At 46.2% G+C, this 24919-nt stretch overlaps 2 protein-coding genes across 15 annotated transcripts in view; one reads left to right on the top strand and one right to left on the bottom strand.

The window, feature by feature from the left end:
* The window catches only part of MYO9A (myosin IXA), a 483806-nt gene extending 459634 nt beyond the window's left edge, over nt 1-24172 (bottom strand). For 11 of the 13 annotated variants that reach the window (XM_059658294.1, XM_059658330.1, XM_059658340.1 and 8 more), the window contains exon 1: nt 23640-24046. The gene's annotated coding sequence lies outside the window, so the exon portion shown is untranslated. Of the gene's footprint in view, nt 1-23639; nt 24047-24077 lie in introns of those variants that run through there. The other 2 variants (XM_059658301.1, XM_059658395.1) reach the window with 2 other exon arrangements.
* A 36-nt stretch (nt 24173-24208) lies between these two features.
* SENP8 (SUMO peptidase family member, NEDD8 specific) overlaps nt 24209-24919 on the top strand; it is a 31278-nt gene continuing 30567 nt past the window's right edge. The window contains exon 1 of one of the 2 annotated variants that reach the window (XM_059658468.1): nt 24209-24376. The gene's annotated coding sequence lies outside the window, so the exon portion shown is untranslated. The remainder of the gene's footprint in view (nt 24377-24919) is intronic. The other variant, XM_059658459.1, reaches the window with a different exon arrangement.

The following is a 24919-nucleotide window of genomic DNA, read 5'->3' as shown; positions in this document are numbered from 1 at the left end:
GGCTGGCAGTTGGGTACACTGTTGTCTTTTTCAATCAGGAGGGAGAAACAAGCTCCCGACTGCTCTGAACTCCAGTTCCAGGTGAGAATATGGGGACTCAGACTCATACGGAGAGAAACTGGACTGTCTGACATCAGGCAAGAATGTAAGCGCGGCTTTTTCACAGAGGTGCTTGCAGGGTTCCCTGTTCCTGCATGGTGCGCAGGACACAGACCCCAGGACCACTTCAAGGCAGAGCAGATTGGCAGCCATTGCGGTTTGCTCTGCCCTCGTGATTCCCTGACACCCTGCCCCACCCAATTTACAACCCCACCCAAGCTGTGCTCAGAGGCTTTTGCATACGAATGGCCTAGCCTTTCTCCACCTAAAAACCTGTCAACCGGTTGCTGGGTCAGAGAACCCCAGAGTTTCCAAAAGAAGGCCTAAGCCTCGTCAGGAGCCTGCATTACTTCACAGATGCACCTCATCTGGGCACCTCCAAACGCCAAACAAAGAGGGGGAATCTGCAGATCTCTCTGTAGCTCCTGCTGGGTGGCCTCAGGCAGTGGCTGACTTTGCACATCCTTGGAGATCCAAGAGCCAGTCTACCGAGGGGTCAGAGTGAGACCATCCAGATTACAACTATTCATATCCATAAGGGACACTCTCAGGGGGCAGACTCAGTGAGTGCCAAAGCCCCACTGAAGCAAGGCCTGCCCCATAAGGGTGTCTCCAGCACAGAAGTTCTCCCATTGTAGACACAACTAGTCCTCACAGCCAATTGGCCTGGAAGTCAATTCCTCCCAGTGATAGCAACAGCAATCAAGGCATAACTACAACAAGACTGTGCACACAGCCCACAAAGGGGAGCACCAGGAGGCTGAGCCACTGGGCCCTATAGGACACCTAGCACACAGAGCCACTCTATCAACACAGACAAGCAGCCAAAATGCAGAGACAAAGAAACAGGTCACAAATGAAAGAAATGGAGGAAAGAAAACGACTGGACATAGAACTCAAAACCATGGTTAAGATTACTCAAGAATCTTCTAGAAACCTCCGAGAAATATAGTGAGACCCTCAAGGTTATGAAAAAAGACCAATTAGAAATTAAGCATACACTGACTGAAATAAAGAATAATATACAGAGATCCAACAGCAGACTACAGGATCCCAAGAATCAAGTCAAAGATTGGAAATACAAAGAAGCAAAAAACACCCAACCAAAAAAGCAAAAGGAAAAAAGAATCCAAAAATATGAAGACAGTGCAAGGAGCCTCTGGGACAACTTCAAGCATAACAACATCCAAATTATAGGGGTGCCAGATGAAGAGAGAAAGCAAGATACTGAAAACCTATTTGAAGAAATAATGACAGAAAACTTACAAGTCCAGGAAGCACAGAGAACCCCAAACAAGGGGAATTCAAAGAGGACCACACCAAGACACATCATAATTAAAATGCCAAGGGCAAAAGACAAAGAGAGAATCTTAAAAGCAGCAAGAGAAAAACAGTTAGTTATCTACAAGGGAGTACCCATAAGACTGTCAACTGATTTCTCAACAGAAACCATGCAGGCCAGAAGGAAGTGGCAAGTAATATTAAAAGTGATGAAGAGAGGAGGAGGCAAAATGGTGGCGGTATAGACAGACGTGTCCCGTGACTTGTCCCGGAGCAGATAGGGCGAGCAGCTGAAACAAGTAACATCCAGCCCGAATTGGCAGAGGAAATTCAGCTGGGAGACGGTTTGCAGCCAGGAAAGGCAGAGGACTCCCGGAGAAAGGGGACAGTTGGAGACTGTCGGTTCAGGCTCCCCTAACCGGGCAGCTTTCACTGCTGCTGAAATCTCTCCCGGAGCAGCTGGCTCAGCCGCAGAGACAGCGCCATCTTGAGTGGCTGTTAAGCTTATACATCCAGGGACCCTGCAACCACAGCACCCAGGGACTAGCTACGAACCTGGGAACACCGGATCTCAATAAGCGCAAATGCGTGGACTCAGATGAGCCCTGGTCCTCCTCACGGGAAGGTCAGATTTCGCCTAAAGGTGTGGTTTGTAATTAAGGTCGGAGAGAGGAACGCGCACGAGGGAAGTCTGCACCCCACAAAGTCCAAGGCCGTTGGGGCAAGCGTGATCCGCAAGTGTGGAAGGGGTCCCGCAGGGCTGCTGGCTGAAGAAAACTCTAAAAATCAGCCCATAGCTGGACTGGTTGCAAAAAGGCAACCTCAGATTTTACCAGTGAGCCAGCTGCTTAGTGCTAGGGAAGGGAGGACGTGCGGAAGAGACTTTGGGAAATTTGCGCACAGAGCTGGATGGCTCACACACTTACTCAGGCTCTTTTTTTTTTTTTCCTCCTTAAATCTTTGTGTTTGATTATTAAACCCAATACACAGGATCGCCCAATTGGGGTCACTCACTGAGACTGCAGGGGAAAGTTGTTTTTGTGGAACCTGGGAATCAGAGCGGGGAGTAAAGATCAACCAACCCTGGGGCAGCTTACTCTCCCAAACCAGTATTAAGTGTGATAGGAAAAACAAAACCTAAATACTGGCTAGAGAGGACTTATAGCCTCAGAGGTCAATCCAGAAACACTGCCACCCAGGGGCTTAAACCAAAAACTGACTCTTCTGTAAATATAAATAAAAGAAGTCTGGAAAACAAATACAGCCTGCTGTAAATCAGGACTGTGGTTTACAACACAGAGGAAGAGTGTCTCGCAGGAAACTTCAACACTTTCCTGAATATATGACAGGAATAAGGCATGCCAAACAGAAGTGTAGAGGAAGTGAAGGACCTTCACTAATGCACTTTTTTTTTTTTTCACCATTTAGTTAGGAAACTAAATTTTTTTTCTTTTTTCATCACCTGATTTTTCCTTTTAAATTACAACATTTTTATTTTTAACCAGTATTATTACTACTACCATTTTACCTTTTTTTAAAGTGTCACTTTATTTTCTCTTTATTTTATTTTGGGATTAGTGTTTTACATTCTATTTTTATCTTTCCTTTAGCATCATTTTACTCTATCTCACCTTTACCCTTATGCCAAAACTCTCTTCCTCACTTTTCCCCTTTTGTTGTCCTGTTTCACTTAACCTATTCCGGCTTTAGATTTTCCCTATTCCTTCTTTTTACCCCATTAAAATTTTACCCTACTTATAGATCTAATTTCCAATCCCCTGCTCTAAGTCCATATAGACCTCTCTCTTCTCTTTCTTCACTATGCAAATTTTTTTTCTTTTTTTTCTCTCTGTCGTATTGTCGTTTGCTTGTTGATTATATTGGTTTTTTTTATGCTTCTTTGTGAGATTGTTTTTCTTTTTCTTTTTTTGGTGGTTCCCCCCCACCCCCCCCCCCACCCCGGTTATTTTTTTGCTTCTGTTTTCCCTCGCATTGCTTGATATTAGTTGTTGTTTGTAGTTTGCATTCATCTCTAGGTATCTGTTGCTGGAATTTTTGGGGATTAGTGGCTGCTCTATTGGGAGTTTTCGCCCTATATAAATAGTTTCTTCCCCTCTTCTATTTCACTCTCTTTCTTTTCTCTCTTACTTTTCTGGTTTTTTTCCTTTTCCCAAATTCATTTTTGCACTTCTTTTTTTTTCTTTTTCTCTTCTTTCTTCCTTATCCACTAATTATCTTTGCTCTGGTGGTCACCTTTATTTGGGGTTATTAGTATCATGAATACATTTGTGTTCAGTGCCTTGTGCTTTGTGCCTTGTTGTGTGGTATTTTGTGCCTTTAAATCAACGCAACAGAGAGAGAACTACATGACCAAACACCGGGAGAAGAGAGATCATGGGGAGACAAAGAAACAGCCCGCATATGAAAGAAAAACAGGCATCACCAGAAAAGTAAGTAAATGAAATGGAGGCAATGGAGGCAAGCAACCTGTCAGAGAAAGAATTCAGAGAAATGGTCCTAAGGTGGATGAAAAGAATGGGAGACAAATTCAACAATATGTGTAAGAACCAAGAGGAAATGAAGAAGAACCAAGAAGAAATGAAAAATGACATCACTGCTATAAAGAACTCAATAGAAAGCATCAACAGTAGACTAGAAGTAGCAGAGGATCGCATCAGTGAGCTTGAAGACAAGCTAGGAAAAAATACCCAAGCAGAGGAGCTTCTAGGAAAAAAAATTAAGAAGCAGGAGGACAGCCTAAGAGAACTTTGGGACAACACAAACGAAACAACATCCACATAATAGGGGTGCCAGAAGGAGAGGAAACTGAGAAAGGAATAGAAAACCTGTTTGAAGAAATAATGACAGAAAACTTCCCTGATATAGGAAAGAAAAAGTTCACACAAATCCAAGAAGCTCACAGAGTCCCAAACAAGATGAACCCCAAAAGACTGACGCCAAAGCACATTATAATTAAATTGGCAAACACCAACGACAAAGCAAGAGTCTTAAAAGCGGCCAGAGAGGGACAGAAAGTTACCTACAAAGGATCCCCCATCAGACTAGCGACTGATTTCTCAACAGAAACACATCAGGCAAGAAGGGAATGGAATGAAATATACAAAGTCATGCAAAGGAAGGGTCGGAATCCAAGAATACTGTACCCAGCAAGGCTATCAATCAAAATTGAGGGTGAAATCAGGAGCTTCACACACAAAAAAAAGGACTACGGGAGTTCATTACCACCAAATGAGCAATGTAAGAAATACTAAAGTGCCCTAACCGGTATGGCTCAGTGGATAGAGCATTGGCCTGCAGACTGAAAGGTCCCAGGTTCTATTCCGGTCAAAGGCATGTACCTTAGTTGCAGGCACATTCTCAGTAGGAGGTATGTAGGAGGCAGCTGATCGATGTTTCTAACTCTCTATCCATCTCTCTTCCTCTCTGTAAAAAATCAATAAAATATGTTTAAAATAAATAAATAAATGCTAAAGGGTCTGCTGTAAAAAGAAAAAATAAGAAACAAAGAAGGAACACAGGGGTAAAGAATAAAAATGGTGACAAAAAAGTATCTATCAATAATAACTTTAAATGTAAACGGATTAAATGCCCCAATCAAAAGACATAGAGTAACTGAGTGGATAAGAAAACATGACCCATACATCTGCTGTCTTCAGGAAACTCACCACAGAAAAAAAGACACACACAGACTGATGATGAAGGAATGGAAAAAGGTTTTTCAGGCGAATGAAAATGAAAAAAAACTGGGGTAGCAATACTTATATCTGACAAATTAGGTCTCAAAGTGAAGGACATAAAAAGAGATAAGGAAGGCCACTTCATAACACTAAAGGGAGCAATCCAACAAGAAGAAATAACTCTGGTAAACATATACACACCCAATATAGGGGCACCCAAATACATAAGAAAACTTCTGGAAGAGAGCAAGGGAGAGATTGACAGCAAAACAATCATAGTAGGGGACTTTAACACCCCACTATCACCAATGGACAAATCCTCTAAACAAAAAATCAGCAAAGAAACATCAATCCTAAATGACTCACTAGATCAGATGGAATTAATTGAAAACTTCAGAACATTTCACCCCAAAGCCACAGAATATACATTCTTCTAAAGTACACATGGGTCATTCTCAAAGATAGACCATATGCTGGGTCACAGGCAAATCTCTTCAAATTCAAGAAGACAGAAATCATATCAAGCATCTTCTCAGATCACAATAGCATAAAACTGGAAATCAACTACAATAAAAACAATCCAAAAAAATCAAACACATGGAGACTAAATAGCATGCTATTAAACAATAACTGGGTTACCAGAGAGATCAAAGAAGAAATAAAAAACATCATGGCAACAAACGACAATGAAAACACAACAATCCAAAACCTATGGGACACAGCAAAAGCAGTCTTGAGAGGGAAGTTCATAGCTCTACAAGCCTACTGCAAAAAACAAGAAACAATGATAATAAATTACCTAACCCTACAACTCAAAGAGTTAGAAACAGAGCAACAAGAAAAGTCCACTGTAAGCAGAAGGAAGGAAATAATAAAGATCAGAGTGGAGATAAATGACCTACAGGCCAAAAAACAATACAAAAGATCAACAAAACCAAGAGCTGGTTCTTTGAAAGGATAAACAAGATTGATGAACCTCTAGCCAGGCTCATCAAGAAACAAAGAGAGCCGAAACCGGTTTGTCTCAGTAGATAGAGCGTCAGCCTGCGGACTGAAAGGTCCCGGGTTCGATACTGGTCAAGGGCATGTACCTGGGTTGTGGGCACATCCCCAGTAGGAGATGTGCAGGAGGCAGCTGATCAATGTTTCTCTCTCATCGATGTTTCTAACTCTCTATCTCTCTTCCGTCCTCTCTGTAAAAAATCAATAAAATATATTTAAAAAAAAAAAAAAGAAACAAAGAGAGGACCCAAATAAACAAAATCAGAAAGGAAAAAGTAGAAATAACAACAGGCCCCACAGAAATACAAAGAATTGTTAAAAAAAATACTATGAACAACTCTACTCCAACAAACTAGAAAACCTGGAGGAAATGGACATATTCCTAGAATAACACAACCTTCAAAAACTTAATCAGGAAGAATCTAAAAATCTCAATAGGCCAATAAATATGGAGGGAATTGAAGCAGTCATCAAAAAGCTTTCAGCAGCCCTTACCTGTTTGGCTCAGTGGATAGAGCGTCGGCCTGCGGACTGAAGAATACCGGGTTCAATTCTGGTCAAGGGCATGTACCTTGGTTGCGAGCACATCCCTGGTGGGGGGTGTGTAGGAGGCAGCTGATCGGTGTTCCTCTCTCATCGATGTTTCTTACTCTCTATCCTTCTCCCTCCCTATTGGTAAAAAATCAATAAAATATACTTGCCGAAACCGGTTTGGCTCAGTGGATAGAGCGTTGGCCTGCGGACTGAAGGGTCGCAGGTTCGATTCCAGTCAAGGGCATGTACCTGGGTTGCGGGCACATCCCCAGTGGGACATATGCAGGAGGCAGCTGATCGATGTTTCTCTCTCATCGATGTTTCTAACTTTCTCTCTCTCTCCCTTGCTCTCTGTGAAAAATCAATAAAATATATTAAATAAATAAATAAATAAAATATACTTAAAAAAAAAAAAAATTCCAGCAAACAAAAGCACAGGGCCAGACAGCTTCACAGGGGAGTTTTACCAAACATTCAAGGAAGAACTAAAACCTATCCTCCTCAGACTATTCCAAAAAACTCAAGAGGAAGGAACACCTCCAAGCTCATTCTATGAAGCCAGCATCACCCTCATACCAAAACCAGATAAAGACAACACAAAGAAAGAGAATAACAGGCCAATATCCCTCATGAACATAGATGCCAAAATCCTCAACAAAATCTGAGCAAATCGGATCCAACAGTACATCAGAAAGATCATTCACCATGACCAAGTAGGGTTTATCCCAGGGATGCAAGGATGGTACAATATCCGCAAATCAATAAACAGAATACATCACAAAAAACAAATTGAGAGATAAAAACCACAGTCATATCAATTGATGCAGAAGAAGAATTTCACGAAGTCCAACACCCATTTTTAATAAAAACTCTCAGCAAAGTGGGAATAGAAGGATCATACCTCAACATAATAAAAGCCATATATGACAAACCCACAGCCAACATCATAATCAATGGGCAAAAACTAAAACCATTTCCTCTGAGAATAGGAACAAGACAGGGATGCCCACTCTCACCACCCCTGGTCAACACAGGACTGGAAGTACTAGCCATTGTGATCAGACAAGAAGAAGAAATAAAAGGCATCCAAATTGGAAAAGAAGTAAAACAGTCCTTATTTGCAGATGACATGATACTGTACATAGAGAACCCTAAAGACTCCATCAAAAAATTATTAGACTTAATAAATGAATTCGGCAATGTAGCAGGATACAAAATTAATGCCGAGAAATCTATGTCATTTCTTTGTACCAATAATGAACTTACAGAAAGTGAGACTAAAAAAGCAATCCCATTTACCATCCCACCAAAAAAATTAAGATACCTAGGAATAAATTTAACTAAGGAGGTAAAAGACTTATATGCGGAAAACTACAGGACACTGAAAAAATACATAGAGGAAGACATAAACAGATGGAAGAACATACCATGTTCATGGATTGGTAGAATCAACATCATCAAAATGTCCATATTACCCAAAGCAATCTATAGATCAATGCAATCCCCATTAAATTACCAATGGCATATTTCACAGATCTAGAACGAACGCTACAAAAATTCATCTGGAATAAAAAAAGACCTCGAATAGCTGCAGCAATCCTGAGAAAGAAGAACAAAGTAGGTGGGATCTCAATACCAGATATCAAACTCCAAATATCAAAAGCCACTGTTCTTAAAACAGCATGGTACTGGCACAAGAACAGACATATAGATCAATGGAATAGAATAGAGAACCCAGAAATCGACCCAAACCACTATGCCCAATTAATATTTGACAAAGGAGGCAAGAGCATACAATGGAGTCAAGACAGTCTCTTCAATAAATGGTGTTGGGAAAATTGGACAGATACATGCAAAAAGATGAAGCTAGACCACCAACTCACACTATACACAAAAATAAACTCAAAATGGATAAAGGACTTAAACGTAAGACAGGAAACCATAAAAATACTAAACGAATCCACAGGCAGCGAAATCGCAAACATATGCCAAAGAAATTTCTTCTCTTATACTGCTCCTAGGGCAATGGAAACTAAAGAGAAAATAAACAAATGGGACTACATCAAAATAAAAAGCTTTTGCACAGCAAAGGAAACCATCAACAAAACAACAAGAAGGCCCACTGCATGGGAGAACATATTTGCCAATGATATCACCGATGAGGGTTTAATCTTCAACATTTACGGGGAACTCATGCAACTTGACAATAGGAAGATAAACAATCCAATCAAAAAATGGGCAATGGACCTATAGAGGCTTTTCAAAAGAGGACATACAGAAGGCCAAAAGACATATGAAAACATGCTCAAAGTCACTAATTATACGAGAGATGCAAATCAAAACAACAATGCAGTATCATCTCACACCTGCCAGAATGACTATCATCAACAAATCAACAAACAACAAGTGTTGGAGAGGATGTGGAGAAAAAGGAACCCTTCTGCACTGCTGGTGGCAATGCAGACTTATGCAGCCACTGTGGAGAACAGTATGGAGTTTCCTCAAAAAACTAAAAATGGAACTCCCATTTGACCCAGTGATCCCACTTCTAGGAATATATCCCAAGAAACCAGAAACACCAATCAGAAAGGATATATGCATCCCTATGTTCATAGCGAAGATCTGGAAACAGCCTAAGTGCCCATGGGCAGATGAATGGATTAGAAAACTGTGGTACATCTACACAATGGAATACTATGCTGCTGTAAGAAAGAAGGAATTCTTACCATTTGCAACATCATGCATGGAACTGGAAAGCATTATGCTAAGTGAAATAAGCCAGTCTGTGAAGGAAAAATACCACATGATCTCACTCATTCATGGATAATAAAGACCATTATAAACTGATGAACAAAAATAGATTCATAGGCAGAGCAGTATTAAACAGATTGTCAAACTACAGCAGGAAGGTTCGGGAGGGTTGGGGAGGGGGTAGGAGATCAACCAAAGGACTTGTATGCATTTATATAAGCATAACCAATGGACACAAGACACTTGGGGGGTAGGGGCGGCTGGGGGAAGGTCAAGGGGGGGAAAAAAGGAGACAAATGTACTACTCTTTCTAATATTTTAAGCAATAAAAAAAAAATACTTTAAAAAAATAAAACAAAAAAAAAGAAAAGAAAGTCTCCACACCAAGAAAGAAAAAAAAAGTGATGAATATCAAGAACCTACAACCAAGATTACTCGACCTGGCAAAGCTATCATTTAGAAATGAAGGTCAGATAAAGAGCTCCACAGATAAGAACAAACTAAAGGAGTTCATCACTGCCAAACCAGTATTATATGAAATGCTGAAGGGTATTCTTTAAGAAGAGGAAGAAGAAAAAGGTAAAGATAAAAATTATGAACAACAAAGTGACAGCAAATACATATCTACCAACAAGTGAATCTAAAAATCAAGTGAATATGCCCTAACTGGCTTGGCTCAGTGGATGGAGCGTCGTCTTGCGGACTGAAAGGTCCCAGGTTCGATTCTGGTCAAGGGCATGTACCTTGGTTGTGGGCACATCCCCAGTAGGAGGTGTGCAGGAGGCAGCTGATCGATGTTTCTCTCTCATCGATGTTTCTAACTCTCTATCCCTCTCCCTTTCTCTCTGTAAAAAATCCATAAAATATATTTTTTTAAAAGAATTAACATATAAAAATAAAAATAAAGTGAATAAAAAATCTGACGAACAGAATAAACTGGTGAATAGAATAGAATCGGGGCATAGAAAGGGAGTGGAGTAACAATTCCCGGGGGTAAGAGGGTGTGGGGGGTGTGGGAAGAGACTGGACAAAAATCGTACACCTATGGACAAGGACCGTGGGGGGAGTGGAGGGGGATAAGGGCAGGTGGTGGGGTGAGAACCGGGTGGAGGGGAGCAATGGGGGGAAAAAGAGGAACAACTGTAATAATCTGAATAAAGATTTATTTTTTTAAAAAGATAATACTGAATGTAAAGTGTAATTGAAAATTAAATTTTAAAAAAATCAACAGAAAAAAGTACACTATAAAATTATTGCTAGTTGCAAAAAAGGACAATTCTTAGCAAGCCAGCTATCTGTCTATGAGGAAAACTAGTCCTTGATGTAAAATTACACTCCAGTTGCCCGTTGGATTACCCTACTGCCAAAATATGAAACATAATTCACATTAAACCCAGAGGCCAACCACCATTTAGAAAATGGAAAGTGCTCTACATGTTTACTCTATTCATCTTAAACATATTTACCACTCAAAATACGCTAATAGCAAATATTCTTTGATCTATCATATTCTTTCCTGATACTAAAATATTAAACTAAAAATTAAAATATTAAATTAATAAGCAAGAAATCTACTTAAACTACACATATCCCACAACTGAATATTAGTATTATGTGCTTCTGAATTTGTCTAGTACATAAAAATATGTGAGCCCTGGCCGGTGTACTCAATGGTTTAGAGCAGGGGTGCGCAAACTTTTTGACTTGAGGGCCACAATGGGTTCTTAAACTGGATCGGAGGGCCGGAACAAAAGCATGGATGGAGTGTTTGTGTGAACTAATATAAATTCAAAGTAAACATCATTACATAAAAGGGTATGGTCTTTTTTTTCAATAGTTTTATTCATTTCAAACGGGCCGGATCCGGCCCGCGGGCCGTAGTTTGCCCACGCCTGGTTTAGAGCATCGGACTGCAAACCAAAGGGTCTCTGGTTTGATTCCCAGTCAAGGGCACATACCTGGGTTGCGGGTTCATTCCCCGCCCCCCTCCCGATCCCCACTCCAGTCAGGGCCCATGCAGGAGGCATCTCACATTTATATTTCTCTATCTCCCTCTCCTCCTCCTCCCTCCCTCCTTCCCACTCTCTCTGAAGAGCAATGGAAAAATTATCCTCAACAACAAAAAAACTTTTTTTAATATGCCAAAATTACCTTTCTATAACATAATATAAATTATATAGGTCATTTTTATAGGATCAAAATTGCAATACCTATGTCTCTTATATGTCTAAAGATACACTCAAAATATGTAGAGAAATCTTTATGTTAAAGAATTTTCCCATTTAAAATTAAATCCTCTTAGAACTGATTAGTGACTGGAAGAGGGCATAAATGAGAAAGCTTACAGAGTTGTAGTAATATTCTGTATCTTGATGTGGGTGTTGGTTGCAATGTTGTTTGTTAGGTGAAAACTCACTGAGCTGTACATTTATGATCTGGATACTTTTATGTATAATTTATAAAAAGTTTGTATATTTTTTAAATCCTCAGTCTAAAAATCTGCCTAATTATATTGCACTCAAACCAAAGAAGTTAAAGCCAGGGAAGAAAATCTAGTAATTAGGAACTTCATTAGAGAGCTGTTAGAGAAGCAAGCACTATGTACAGGTGCACACAGGAGTGGCACCTAACTTAACATGGAAGAGGTAAAGAAGATACACTTGAACTGAATCCTGAAGTTCAGACAGGAGTTAACCAAGCAAAAAAGGGGGGAAGAGAGCCCTAATCGGTTTGGCTCAGTGGATAGAGCGTCGGTCTGCGGACTGAAGGGTCCCAGATTTGATTCCGGTCAAGAGCATGTACCTTGGTTGCGGGCACATCCTCAGTGGGGGGTGTGCAGGAGGTGGCTAATGGATGTTCCTCTTTCATCGATGTTTCTAACTCTCTATCCTTCTCCCTCCTCTCTTTAAAAAATCAATAAAATATATTTTTTTAAAAAAGGGGGGGGGGGAGGGAAAGACAGTAAAGAACAAAGAATGCAAAACAGGCAAGAGGAAGCGTATATTCAATAAGAATAAACCAAAGATTTAAGGAAGACAGCAAGGAAGGAAAGTTCAGAGAATTAAGAGGCAGATCATTAAGGATCTCACATACATGTCATGTAACAGTTTAAACTTTATCCTGAAAGCAATGATAAAGCACTGCATGCAACCCCATTTTGTGAGAAATTAGCCTACACACTGCCCCATGCTTTTCACCTTTATGATCCTGCTCCACTCCCAAATGTGCAAATAAACACATACCAGCATTAAGTGGCCAGGAAGAGTCACATGACCAAATTACACAGGTTTTGTAGCAGTCCATGAGAGAAAAAAAACACACAACTGAGTCAAAGAGATTGTTTCTTGGGAAGAGAAACCAGAAAATCCTAGAGAGAAGGAAGAAGTTAACAGGAGTTCAAGTTAAAAAGATAGCAGCCAGGAGTCAAGATGCTAGCATGAAAGTGACATAGCAGTTATAAGGAGGCAGAAATTAGGAATAAATGAATGCTATGAGCTGGGCATTGGGTTGCGGGGGGGGGGGGGGGGGCTAAGTAGAGAGAAAAAAGTGGCTAAGACAAATTAACAGTAGAGCACTAGAGTGAAATCTATCTTTCCGTTTCTAGTTTTATTTATTAAGCTCCTATTCTTCTTGAAACCAAGTTGTTTAACTTTTCCTGGGTTCCCTTGTTTCCTGGGTTTCCTTTCAATAAGCACACACCTACTTAAGGTAACTTGAGTCTCTTCTTTGCCTGAAAGAGCCTAACTAAAAGAGCATTTTAGAACACTTACTCTGGCAGCAATGCAGAGAATGAACTGGAGGGCATGGCATAACAACAGGCAGAAGAGAAAAAGCAAGACAACCACTTAAAAAACTTTACAAAAGCCCAAGAGATATTTTGGGTTAAAATGAAGTCGAGACAAAAATATCAATTAAGAATATGAAATATCATGAAGGGGAATGTGCAGGACTTAAGTGATGTGGTGCTATTCATGAAGATAGGAAATCAAAAGAAAAAATTTTGTTGCGGTCTCCCTCTTACTCACCTTTTTGGGGATAAGAGAGGCAGAGAAGAGTTTTATATTGTACATGTTTGAAGTGCTTGTGAAATGTGAATCCAAGTGGAGATGTCCATTAGCAATAATTTATAGGGGTCTAGATAGAGACAAGAGTTCTACACTGCAGCTCTAAACTTAGGAACAAATAAAGTTGGTGTTAGAGTCTTAAAACGAAACTGAAAATTCTTTGGCCAATATTTATTTTAAATTAAGTTAACATAACAAAAAATCATACAAACTAAAAGCAACATATTCTTGGCAAAACACATTTCAAGCCTCCTGAATTTCTCTGTGAAGAGAGAACAAACTACTAGATAGTATAATCCAAATGATTAGGAAAGGTAGAGTTAATATTACTAATTTCTACTGAGGTTTTACTTTTTCTTTAAAAATCTAAGTTTAATGAATCATCAGAGAAATGGAAATTAAAACCACAACAAGATATAGCCTCACATCTGGTCAGAATGGCTATCATCAATAAATCAACAAGTGTTGGCGAGGTTGGGGGGTTGTGGCGCCACTCCCTTTCACGCACAGAGCAGGGCCAATCAGGGGGTTGGGGTGCTGCCCCCTGTCACGCACACAGCAGGGCCAATCAGGGGGTTGGGGCGTCACCCCCTGTCATGCACAGAGCAGGGCCCATCAGGGGGTTGGGGAGCTCCCCCCTGTCACACACAGAACAGGGCAGATCAGCGGGATGGGGCGCCACCCTCTATCACCCACAGAGCAGGGCCCATCAGGGGGTTGAGGAGCTCCCCCCTGTCACTCACAGAGTAGGGCCGATAGGGGAGTTAGGGCACCGTCCCGTCACACACAGAGCAGGGTGGATCAGCAGGTTGGGGCGCCGCCCTCTATCACCCACAGAGCAGGGCCAATCAGGGGGTTGGGGAGCCGCCACTGTCACACTCAGGGCAGGGCTCATGGGGAGGTTATGGCTCTACCCTGTCACACACAGAGCAGGGCCCATGGGGGAATGGGGGGGCGTTGGGGCACCGCCCTCTATCACCCACAGAGCAGGGCCGATCAGGGGGTTGGGACGCCGCCACTATCACACTCAGGGCAGGGCCGATGGGGAGGTTATGGCTCTACCCTGTCACACACAGAGCAGGGCCCATGGGGGAATGGGGGGGCGTTGGGGCACCGCCCTCTATCACCCACAGAGCAGGGCCGATCAGGGGGTTGGGACGCCGCCACTATCACACTCAGGGCAGGGCCGATGGGGAGGTTATGGCTCTACCCCGTCACACACAGACCAGGGCCCGTGGGGGGGCGGGGTTGGGGAGCTCCCCCCCATCAGGCACAGAGCAGGGCTGATCAGGGGGTTGGGGCGCCTTCCCCTGTCACGAACAGAGCAGGGTGGATAGGGAGGTTGTGGGCCCGCCCCCTGTCACACACACAGCCTCAGGGCGATCAGGTGGTTTGGGCGCTGCCCCCTGTCACGCTTATCCCAGTGCCGGGAGACCTCATGGCTCTGCTGATCCCGGTGCTGGGAGGCATATTACCCTTTTACTAGATAGGGTAGAGGCCTGGTGCAAGGGTGGGGCTGGCTGGTTTGCCCTGAAGGGTGTCCTGGATCAGGGTGGGGGTCCCCACTGGGGTGCCTGGCCAGCCTGGGTGAGGGGATGATGGCTGTTTGCAGCTGGTCACACACCCTTCAGGGTGGGGGTCCCCACTGGGGTGCCTGGCCAGTCTGGGTGAGGGGCTGAGGGCTGTTTTCAGGCTGGGGGTGACTGAAGCTCCCAACTGCTCCTTTTTTTCTTTTCTTATTCTGGGCCACATTTAGCTTGAGGCTTGGCTCCAGCTCTTAGGCTTCCGCTGCTGAAAGTAGGTTTCTGGCTTTGGCTTACAATGTTGCGAATCTGCTGGCTCAAGTCCGGCGGTATTTGTTACAGAGTTTCTTAAACTGCCCGATCAGAGGCCTGCAGCCGCAGGTGGGGAACGTTGGTTTCCTCCGTCACTGAGGCAACCAAGCCTCATGTTAGTTTCAAGCTGCCTGCCTGCCGGCGGCCATCTTGGTGACAGTTAATTTGCATATCTCGCTGATTAGCCAATGAAAAGGGTAGCGGCCGTACGCCAATTACCATGTTTCTCTTTTATTAGTGTAGACTAGGGGCCCGGTGCACGAAATTCGTGCACTGGGTGGGGGGGGGGAGTGTCCCTCAGCCCAGCCTGCCCCCTCTCACATACTGGGAGCCCTCAGGCGTTGACCCCCATCACCCTCCAATCGCAGGATCGGCACCTTGCCCAGGCCTGACGCCTCTGACAGAGGCGTAGCCCCCCATCATCCTACGATCACCCGATTGGCCCCTTGCCCAGGCCTGACGCCTCCACCAAAGGTGTCAGGCTTGGACAGGGGACCCCCATTTCCCCCCGATCACTGGCTCTGGCCCCCGCCCAGGCCTGAGGCCTCTGGCCCAGGAATCATGCCTGGGCAGGGGACCCCCATCTCCCTCTGATCGCTTGCTCCACCCCCCGCCCAAGCCTGACGCCTCTGACCCAGGCTTCAGGCCTGGGCAAGGAGACCATCATATCCCCCCAATCCCTGGCTCAGCCCCCCACCCAGGCCTGATGCCCCGGCCAGAGGAGTTGACCCTCATCACCCTCCGATCACCAATCACCGGATCGGCCCCTTGACCAGGCCTGAGGCCTCCGGCAGAGGTGTCAGGCCTGGGCAGGGGACCCCCAGCTCCCTGCGGTTGCAGGCTCCGCCCCTGCCCAGGCCTAATGCCTCTGGCCTAGGCGTCCGGCTCGGGCAGCGGGGACCCGCAGCTGCAGCGGCCCCGCGATTGTGGGCTCCGCTTTAGGCCCAGGCAAGGGACCCCTAGCTCCCGGGACTGCCAGCTTCGACCGTGCCCAGCTCCCATCGCTGGCTCCACCCCTACCTCCTGCTATCACTGGCCAGGGCAGCAAAGGCGCCTGATTCTCCGATCATGGCTGGGGGCAGGGCAAAGGCAGCCCCAGGGCCACCTTTGCCCTGCCCCCCAGCACTTAGCTCCCCCCTGGGTTTCCGATCACTGTCAGTGGCAGGGGGCTTCTTCTTGCTTTCCCTTTCGCCTCCCCGCATTGTGCCTACATATGCAAATTAACCGCCATCTTGTTGGCAGTCAACTGCCAATCTTAGTTGGCAGCTAACTGCCAATCATAGTTGGCGGTTAATTTGCATATAGCCCTGATTAGCCAATGAAAAGGGTATCGTCGTACGCCAATTACCATTTTTCTCTTTTATTAGTGTAGATACTACAGGCCCGGTGCACAAAAATTTGTGCACTCGGGGGGGATAGGAGGGGTCCCTCAGCCTGGCTTGTGCCCTCTCGCAGTCTGGGACCCCTCGGGAGATAACGACCTGCTGGCTTAGGCCTGCTCCAGGGTGGCAGAGGGCAGGCCCAATCCCTAGGTGCAGCCCCTGGTCGGGCTCAGAGCAGGGACGATTGGGGATTGGGGCTCCTCCCCCTGTCATGCACGGACAGGGCGGATCGAGAGGTTGCGATGCCACGCTAAGTCACGCTCAGGGTAGGGCCGATTGGGGTGTTGGGGAGGTTCCGGCGCCACCCCCTGTCACTCACAGAGCAGGGCCCATCAGGGGGGTTGGGGCTCCGTACCCTGTCATGCACAGAGCAGTGTCAATCAGGGGGTTGGGGAGCTCCCCCCTGTCACACACAGAGCAGGGCTGATAGGGGAGTTGGGGCGTCGCCCCGTCACACACAGAGCAGGGCGGATCAGGGGGTTGGGTCACCGCCACTGTCACACTCAGGGCAGGGCCGATGGGGAGGTTATGGCTCTACCCCGTCACACACAGAGCAGGGCCCGTGGGGGGGGGGGGGGGGGCAGGGGGGAGGGTTGGGGCGCCGCACCCTGTCACACACAGAGCAGGGCCAATCAGGGGGTTGGGGCACCGCAGCCTGTCACACACAGAGCCGCAGGGCAATCAGGGGGTTGGGGAGCTCCCCCCTATCAGGCACAGAGCAGGGCTGATCAGGGGGTTGGGGCGCCTTCCCCTGTCACGAACAGAGCAGGGTGGATAGGGAGGTTGTGGCCCCGCCCCCTGTCACACACAGAGCCGCTGGTTGATCAGGGGGTTTGGGTGCTGCCCCCTGTCACGCTGATCCTGGTGCCCGGAGGCCTCGCGGCTCCACTGATCCCGGTGCTGGGAGGCATATTACCCTTTTACTATATAGGATAGAGGCCTGGTGCACGGGTGGGTGTTGGCTGGTTTGCCCTGAAGGGTGTCCTGGATCAGGGTGGGGGTCCCCACTGGGGTGCCTGGCCAGCCTGGATGAGGGGATGATGGCTGTTTACAGCTGGTCACACAACCTTCAGGGTGGGGGTTCCCACAGGGGGCCTGGCCAGTCTGGGTGAGGGGCTGAGGGCTGTTTTCAGGCTGGCCGGTGACTGAAGCTCCCAACCGCTCCTTTTTTTTTTCTTTTTTAATTCTGGGCCAGCTTTAGCTCTGAGGCTTGGCTCCAGCTCTTAGGCCTCCGCTGCTGAAAGCAGGTATCTGGTTTGTTTGGGTTCTATAATCGAAACACTGTTTCAACTCCAGCTCTGAGATCCCAGCTGGCTGAAAGCAGGTTTCTGGGGTTTTGTTTAGCTTCTATATTTGTAACAATGTTTCAAATTGCAAGCTCAGAGGCCGGCAGCGGCAGGCGAGGAACGTTGGAGTCCTCCGTCACTGAAGTAAGCAAGCCTCATGTTCGCTTCAAGCTGCCTGGCTGCCGGCCGCCATCTTGGCTGGCAGTTAATTTGCATATCACCCTGATTAGCCAATGGGAAGGGTAGCGGAGGGATGGCTAATTACCATGTTTCTCTTTTACTAGATAGGACTAGTGCCCCGGTGCACGGATTTATACACATTGAAAGGATATTAATTAGAAGGTGGCTAGCATGGTGGGACTGGGCGAGTCGCCTGGACATGCCCTGGAGCCAACCTCCCTTGGTCCTTTCCCGGCCGGCCGCCCTGACATTGCAGCTCGATGGGCGTCTGTGAAGTGAGCGGGGTTCCTCCAGCAGGTGGGGTCCCTTGGTCTGGCCTGCAGGGATTGGGCCAAAACCTGCTCTCTGAAATCCCCCAAGGGGTCCCAGATTGCAAGAGGGCAGTTCTCAGGTGATGTACCCCAGAATTGGGCTCTCTCCTCTCTGGTTCCGGAGTGCGTCACCCGAGAACCGCCGCTACCAAGTCACCGCAGCTTGGCAGCTCCTGCGTTGAGCATCTGCCCCCTGGTGGTCATTGTGCATCACAGCTACCGGTCGGACGGTCGCTTAGCCTTTTATATATATAGATACTAGAGGCCTGGTGCACAAAATTCATGCACTTGGGGGGGGGTCCCCCAGCCTGGTCTGCACCCTCTCGCAGTCTGGGAGCCCTCGGGGGCTTTAAGCCAGCAGTCAGACATCCTTATCACTGCCACGGAGGCAGGAGAGGCTCCTGCCACTGCCGCTCCACATGCCAGTGATGAGCCCAGCTTCTGGCTGAGCAGCACTCCCCCTGTGGGAGCACACTAACCACCAGAGGGCAGCTCCAGCATTGAGCATCTGCCCCCCTGGTGGCCAGTGCGTGTCATAGCAACCGGTCGTTCCGCCGTCGGGCTGAAACTGGTTCTCCGACACCCCCCATGGGGTTCCAGATTGCGAGAGGGCACAGACCAGGCCGAGGGATCCCACCAGTATACAATTGGGGCCAGGGAGGGATGTGGGAGGTTGGCCAGAAGGGGAGGGACCACAGGAGGGCTCCAGAGCATGTCCAGCCCATCTCACTCAGTCCCGATCAGCCAGACCCCAGCAGCAAGCTAACCTATTGGTCGGAGAGTCTGACCCCTGGTGGTCAGGGCACATCATAGCAACTGGTTGACCCGTCATATGCATGTCATAGCTAGCAGTTGAGTGGCCTTAACGTATCATTAGCATATTACACTTTGATTGGTGACTGGACAACTGGACACTTAGCATATTAGGCTTTTATTATATAGGATAGATAATAACAAGATTTCTTAAAGACTTAACCCCTAGAGTGCCGGGGAACGCGATCACGCTCCTCCTGTCTTTTGCCAAAAGTGCCGGGAGCACTATTGCGCTCCTCCTGCAGTGTCACTATTAGATGCTAGTAGTTCACTCTTTATTGACAGATGGCACCTAAGGAAAATCAGCAAAAATGCCTTGGCAATTTTAGCATAGTTCCTAGGATACTGGTTGGCACTCAGGGGGTTAATCACATAATTTACTAGCTTAGACATTCAACTTTACTTGCACTGTAAATGCTGGGTTTCTGTCCTACAATCCTTTTTTCTCATCCAAGTCCTTTGCCTCCAAAATCTATTACTATGAACTCAGAACTTAATAATTACCTTAAGCCACAAATCCAGTTGCCAACTGGCCATCTATATTTGACAGAAGTATAATCCACTCAAACTCAACATGTTACAATTGAATTCCTCTTTCTTGACAAAAATAAAAATTAAACTCCTTCCTTATATGGATCCCCACACATCAGTGAAAGCCACAAGCTAGAACCTAGATTGTATCTTCTATGATCCCTCTCCCTAATCCCAAATCCATTGAAATCACCTAGTCCTGTCTACTCCCAATACCCAAGTCCAGACCCACTACCATCATTTGCCTGAATTGCCTTCCTGATATTCCTGCCTTTAGCCTTTGTCTACTCTTCAATCTACCCTCCTCACTGAAGCCAGAGTGACTTTTTTAAAAATGCAAATCTCGCCCCGTTGACTTGGCTCAGTGATTGAACATCGACCCAGGAACCAAGAGGTCACTGGTTTAATTCCTGGTCAGGGCATATGCCTGGATTTCGGGCTTGATCCCCAGTAGGCAGGGTGCAGGAGGCAGCCGATCAATGATGTTTCTTTCTCATCAATGTTTCTGTCTCTCTATCCCTCTCCCTTCCTCTCCCTCTAAAAAATTAATTAATTAATTAATTAAAAAATGCAAGTCTGATCATTTCAGACCCCTACTTTAAATCCTCCAGTAACTTATTTGATAAATACTATAGTCACCATTAAAGCTAGTGGTTCAGTGGTTGAGTGTTAACCTATGAACCAGGAGGTCACAGTTCAATTCCAGGTCAGGGCATATGCCCAGGTTGCTGGCTGGATCCCAGTAGGGGGCATGTGGGAGGCAGCCCATCAATGATTCTCTCTCATCATTGATGTTTCTATCTCTCTCTCTCCCTCTCCCTTCCTCTCTGAAATCAATAAAAATATATCTAAAAAAGAAAAAAAAAAAGCTAGTCACTCCATGGAAGTTCAGCAGATCAAATTTACTTGTTATATCTTTTTTTGGCAGGTTCAGCACAAAAGAATTATTAGGAAAATTTTTCCAATCCTAAAATATACTTAAAACATACATATAATGACTGATACATTTAAAAGAAAAGCATGAAGCACTGTTTGTAAAATCAAAGACTGAAAATATCCCGACCACCAAAATGGAACTACCATTCAGCTAGCAAATGAGGCACTAACACATGTACTGTTGTTGAAAGGTCTCTAGGGTCTATTATAAAGTGGGGATAAAAAGTTATATAATGTGCAGTATGCTTTAGTGTTTTAATAATATAAATGTATATGCTTCTATATGCTAGAAATATCACAGATATGGAATTAGTGGTTGCCTCTAAAGAATGAAAACAGGTGGTTAGAGGATAAAGAGAAACTTTTTCCTATTCTTTTAACCTCTTTGATTTTTATATTCCATCTAATTATTATCTATAGTTTTAAACATGATTATCCCCCTCTTCAGTTCCACACAAAATAAAAATGTTAAATATACTGACTGCAAAAACCTCTCTATACGTCATCCCTACAACATAAAATTATGCACTGATCATTTGGTGTAACATTACATTTCCTTCTTTACAGCTCAGGAGTGCAACTTCAACATTTTATTCAATACTAGGGCTCAGTGCACAAATTCGTGCACACTGAAAGGAAATTAATTACAATACTTTAATATCGCTATTTGCCCTTTCTCTATAATAGAAGTGTCAACCAAATTCACAATCGACAATGACAGACTGAAACACACGCGTGCGACTGGCACCAGTGAGCGCTTTATATGTATCGCGCAAGTGTGAGTCAATATAGCCATATATATATATATATATATATATATATATATATATATATATATAATAAACTTGCTTAATTAGACCTTATTTCTGATGTAGCTAAACTTTTTCCAGCCCAATGAAGCACCCCACTTCTCTTTCAGGTAATTATCAGCAACACAGCAGTAAATATCAACATGAAGCAGATTATTATTGTAGATCATGCAGGGAGAACAAAGGGTAAAATATTTTACTGCAGCAGTGTTTGACTATATTCTGCGCAGTGAGAAAGCCTGAAGTCATTTTCAAGGTCCATGATTTACTTCTTTTCAGTCTGGTCAAGTTTCCAAGCTTTCTAAATTTCCGTTTTCTAGCTAATGAAAAGGAAATAGGATTCCACCAAGTTTCCCATCTACCTACTCCAGGACTTCTGTGAGGATCAATGAGAGGAGGCATGGGAAAACATTTCACAGACATTTGGTTAAAGTGTAGAATGTTTGCACTTGGCTATAAAGCAAGTCGTGTTCCTGGGCTGAAGAAACTCCAAGGAGGCTAGTCACTAGGGAGAGGAAGCCAGGCGTTGCTACGTGACGTCATTACCCGGATGGACACTTAGCATATCAGCCTTTTATATATATAGATTTTACTACTGCTGAGATGCTGTTGGTAATGACACCAGTGAACACTGCACGATAACTGTATTTGCTCCTTGGAAAAGCAAGACAGCAAGCAACCGTAGGTAGGAGAAATATATTAAATTGACATTAAATCTTTAGGGATTAAAGAAAGCTATACCAATAAATATTACTTCTCCTGCAAATTCATAAACAGCAAATCAAAAAAAAGAAGTTCCCAGTATCCTTCAAACCAGTACAAAAGATCTGTAAAATCTGCAAGATGAAGCAAATGATACTACATGGAGACAGTTACATCCAATTAGTGCAGTGGTTCTCAACCTTCCTAATGCCGCGATCCTTTAATACAGTTCCTCATGTTGTGGTGACCCCCAACCATAAAATTATTTTCGTTGCTACTTCATAACTGTAATTTTGCTACTGTTATGAATTGTCATGTAAATATCTGATATGCAGGATGTATTTTCATTGTTACAAATTGAACATAATTAAAGCATAGTGACTAATCACAAAAATAATATGTAATTATATATGTTTTCCAATGGTCTTAGGCGACCCCTGTGAAAGGGTCGTTCCACCCCCAAAGGGGTCGCGACCCACAGGTTGAGAACCGCTGAATTAGTGGACTATGACTTAATCCTTAATGGAGGTTCCTAAAATCAGATCTGGACTATCTCACATGTTCTACAGAAGACACAAGATGTGAAGCAGGCTGTGTGACCTTATAACAGCACACACACCCTGCCTTGAGCTTCCATACTCTTCCCCCTCCCTTTCACAGCACCAGGCTAAACCCTTCAAACATGGGTGTCAGTTGGTTGGTTCCCTTATGACCAAGTGGGGAGAATACACGCGAAGCAAACATCCCTTCAGCATTTCACGGCTAAGCCCTTTCAACCAAAGAAAGGATCACCACCAGGAAAAAAAAAGAAGGTCTGTGCAGGGAGAGGTCTGTGAGAGAGGAGTGGGGACAGAAGGGGGTGTCTAAAGAGTGGCTGACACCCGATCTACCGGAGGGAAGAGCATCACGAAAAAGACTATGAGAAAGCTCAGTTGGGTAGGGAAAGAGCTGGTTCGCTTGGCGGTGAGCGACCTGGGAGGGAGCGGTCCTCTCGGAAGGGGGTGGGCAGCAATGAATCCGCCCTGGAGCTGGGGGCTGCAATGGGTAAGGGGGCGGCCGTGATTGGGTCTCAGAGAAACTGTGATCCGGTAAGCTCACGGGAGGATGTCACGCAGTCTGGAGGCTCCTTTAAGAATCCTAAGAGTCCGAGGAGGGTTCTAATGGGGCGTGCTGCGAGTACGGGGGTTCGCGGCCGAACCGCCCGGCGCCTGGAGGGCCGGAATGGTGTCGGGTCAGAGAGACGATGGGTGGGGTCTACTGGGGACCCGGGGCAGGGATCGTGAGTCGGGGAGGCTACGGAGCAGACCCGCTCCTGGGGCGTCTCCGCTGGGGCGGGGCCGCGCGGCCCCGCAGGAGCCCAAGAGCGAGACTGAGACGTGGGCCGGGCCGACGGCGGGGCCGCTGGGTGGCTAAGGCGGGTCTTACCTCGGGCTTCGCTGCGGTGGCCACTACAGCCCCTCCTCTATGGCGGAAGCTGCCTCCCACCCTCGGCCCCAGGGTGAGGCCGGAGGAGACAGCAGAGACGGAGGCCCACAAGGGTTCCGGGAGGGTGGGCCCAGTTGCTTCAGGGTCCGGGCGAGCGGCCGCCGCGCATCCCCCTCCCTGTCAGAGAGACTCCGCCCGGCCTGGGCAGGCACAGCCCCCGCCGCACCCCGCCCAGAGAGCACGCGTCGGGCCGCCGCCGCAGCCGGTGCCGCGGCTGCCTCTGCCGCCGACTCTCAAGGTCCTGGCTGAACTCTGCGCAGCCACCATCAACCGCCGCCCAGTCCTCGGTCGGCTCCAGCCCGCGCGCCCCCGGTCCCGCGCACGCGGCCCCGCCCCGCGCGACTCCCCAGCTGCAGACCAGCAGGCGCGCGCACTTACCTCCCACGCCCCCTACCGCCTACCCGAGTCGGCCGCTCGCACGTGACGCCACCAGGGAGTCCAGTGTGCGCCTGCGCGGGCACACCCATTCCGTCGACTCCAGGCAGCCCCGCCCAAGCTTTTTTTCCCGCTGCGAACGGCGGAGCTGGGAACGCTGCCTCCGCCTCTCCCTCTACTGGAGTGTACTGTCGCAAGGTTGGGGTAGAAAGCTCTGGGTTTGCGACCGTAGCTCTCGCTTTCCGGCCAACACAGAGACAGACGTGCCTGAAGGCCGGTTGAGGTGGTGAGGCCCGAGGCAGGTAAGAAGCCGCCTCCCCGCTTCGGCTTGTCGGGGATTGTGTCCGGGCCTAGGGCCGCTGTGCTGCCCACGCAGAGCTAGCGTATCCGCGCCCCCTCCCCAGGCAGCCCCGCTCGGGCTCTAGGTTCTCAGCGGCCCCTCTGAGCCCCCGCCCCTTTCCACACACACGCCCCTCTCCCCGCCCCCGACCTCCTTTTTTTTTTCTTAAGTCCTTTCCATTCATCCGACTTTTTACAGTGATTTCCATACCTTGGACTCAAGAAAGTCAGAAACGAATGAAATAGCCTCAGCTTTCTGAAGTGTTGTGTTACGTGGGAGACGATGAGAGAGTCCGCAGTGGTAGTAAAGTAAATTATAACAGAAAAAAGCACAGGATACTCTCTGAGTATAGAAGAGACCCCCTACCACCCCCCCCCCCCTCGATTGCGGAGGACGAGGAAACCCTTTCAAGGCGACGTTCGGCTCACTCGTAACTTGTGTTAGAAGGCTAGTGAGCAATTGCTGGTCAAAGAAATAGGAGAAGCAGAAAGAGTGCCAGGTACAA

Source organism: Myotis daubentonii, chromosome 1 (assembly GCF_963259705.1).
Source record: "Myotis daubentonii chromosome 1, mMyoDau2.1, whole genome shotgun sequence".
Lineage (NCBI taxonomy): Eukaryota > Metazoa > Chordata > Mammalia > Chiroptera > Vespertilionidae > Myotis > Myotis daubentonii.
This window is presented reverse-complemented; position numbering and strand designations above follow the sequence as displayed.